Raw genomic sequence first — 2,753 nt, forward strand, 5'->3', positions numbered from 1 at the left:
GCTCCGAGCGCGTCCGCTCGGGACTGGCTGGGGTCGACAACTGCCGGAGGAGCAGCAGGGGCGTGCTGTGGTCGCCTAGCAACCGCGACACGCCCCTTGAAACGCCTCGGAGCAACAATGTGGCCACGCACAGGGGCGGGGCCGAGGCCACTCCCCACTGAGCGGCGCGTGTCTCGGAAGCTCTCGCTGGCCCCGGAAGGTGGGAGGCGGGAGGCTGGGAACCCGCCGCCTGAGGTTTTCTGGTCGCTGGCTGAGGCCTGAGGGCCGCGGCTGTGGAGGTAGAAGGGCCCTGACGGAGGGTTTGTGAAATAGCAGCCCCCGATTTCTGCCTCAGAAGTGGCAGCCGGCACCTCACGGTCAGCTAGCTATCTCTTAGCAAGTTGCAGCCTAGAGTTCTAACACCTCCCTTGATTATGAATAAAATGAGAACGAAAGACGTGGGTAATTTCTCAGACTTCTCCACTGAGGGGCGTCCCTCCGGAGGGTAATGAGTTAACAAAGGAAACCAATAATAATAAACCCATTTTGTGACACCACCGGCGCCACGAATCTTTTCATTTAACCTCGGTAACCATACTAGATGACATCCCTCTTTTATATAGATTTAACTAGGATCCGGAATTTACGCTGAGGTATGTCTGACTCCCCTGCAATGGGATGCCACGGATGGTAGGGCTCAGAGCCATTTTAAGGATGAGGAAAGTGAGGCCAGAGGAGATCTGTGGTTGGCAAAGCCTGAACTAAATGTCTCCAAATTCCCAGCCTTCGTCCTGCTGCACCAGACCCCCTGGAAAGAAGGCTCTTCCTGTCTTCTTCCTTGGAATGGGTGGGGGTTTTCCCTTTACTTTTCTGAAAAGTTAAGATGCCTCGGCAACACCAAGGGTAAGCGGATTTGGATAGTTGGAACGAAAGTGAAAGGGAAGGAGGTTAAAACAGAAGAACACAAGTGTTGTTTTCTTGAGCGTAACAGCCAGTCGGATTATCTAAACCTACAAAACACGAGGCAGGCTGTCTGACCCTTGAGGAGAGAACGAAACGTTATGGAAATGCCGAACACGGGCGCCACCTGGTGGGGTGGGGCTTGGGGACTCATTGCCCCAAGCCTGCAGAGCATAGTCCAGAAACCTGAACATTTGCATCCAAGGCTCATTTCCGTGAGACTAAAAGTCAGAGTCCCTGTTCTCATGTCTTTAGTAAAAATGCCCTTAAAATCCAAAGGCTCTTCACTTTATAAATTACTAATGTGTCAGTTTGGGGAACTTTACACTCAATGTTTTCTTTAGCGTATGATAAAAATATAAATTCAAAGATTTTCTTCCATGATGATTTAAAATTTTTTTCTAATCTTATGAATAAGCTTTTTTTTCCTAACCTCGCCCAGCCCCTCCCCCACCCTTCCCCAACCAGAACAATCCTGCTTTCATGTGGGTTTGTATTTAGACTCCTATGGAAGATTTTGTTTGAAGGAAGAGTTCCATGGCAGCGAAAGGTTTGGACTAGATTGTTGCTGAGGTCCTTTCCAGCTCTAAGGTTGCAAAATTGTATTAAATAATCATTGTTCTTAGTACTTATGTGGACCCCTCAGACCACTTTACTGCACTAAACGTTTCGATAGGACTTGCCCCCCCAAGTTTTCTTACCTCCTTCTGAATCACTGCTCTCTCCAAGTCTGCTTTAAGACATAGCTTGAAGTAAGCCACCTTGAAGCATTCTGCTCCCCTTCCTGCCCCTGAGATAGGAAGCACAGAGGCCTCCTTTGTCTTTAGGCTATTGATCCCAAGGTCACGGGAGGGAGGATTACACGAGGATGCTGGCACTTCATGAGCCTCCGACCTTAGTGACCCAAGTAATTTCTTCAAAGAGCCCCTGTTTCATAACAGTGTGGCTGGATTAAAGCCCAATGAGGGATCTAGCAGGAGCCCCCACACCCCAGCTGAACTGCTGCCCTGTGCGCTCCAGCTCCTGAGCAGCTTCTACATCATTTACGCCCTTTCTTCCCTTCCCGTTACCAAGAAACTGGGTTTGCCTCTTGGTGGGTGTTGAGCCAAAAGATGCAATGAAATCAAAGAGTGAGAGAAGGAAGGATTTATTACTTGCAGCAAGTAAGGAGAACCCTGAGGATCTTTCCCAAAACAGTGTCTCCCAGAACTGTCAAACTGGAGAAGTTTTAAGCATATTCATGATTTGCAGAGCTCAAGCTTCAGTTGATTGAAGTCATGAAGTTCATAAAACGTCAACATCGTAAATAGGGCTGCTATGAACATTTTGAACTGTATGCTGACACATATATATGGAATTTAAGAAAAAAAAATGTCATGAAGAACAGAGGGGTAAGACAGGAATAAAGACACAGACCTACTAGAGAATGGACTTGAGGATATGGGGAGGGGGAAGGGTAAGCTGTGACAAAGTGAAAGAGCGGCATGGACATATATACACTGCCAAACGTAAGGTAGATAGCTAGTGGGAAGCAGCCGCAGAGCACAGGGAGATCAGCTCAGTGCTTTGTGACCGCCTGGAGGGGTGGGATAGGGAGGGTGGGAGGGAGACGCAAAAGGGAGGGGATATGGGAACATATGTATATGTATAACTGATTAAATTTGTTATAAAAAAAAGAAAGTCAACATCATTATCCCTTAGGTTCCAGTTGATCTGGTAGCTGAGCACTTCAGGCTAATCTTTGCCATTGAAAGAGAACTGGGACTCTTTAGAACTTCTCTTGCCTAATAACAGGTAATGTTTCTGCAATCTTT

Source organism: Mesoplodon densirostris, chromosome 2, assembly GCF_025265405.1.
Source record: "Mesoplodon densirostris isolate mMesDen1 chromosome 2, mMesDen1 primary haplotype, whole genome shotgun sequence".
NCBI lineage: Eukaryota > Metazoa > Chordata > Mammalia > Artiodactyla > Ziphiidae > Mesoplodon > Mesoplodon densirostris.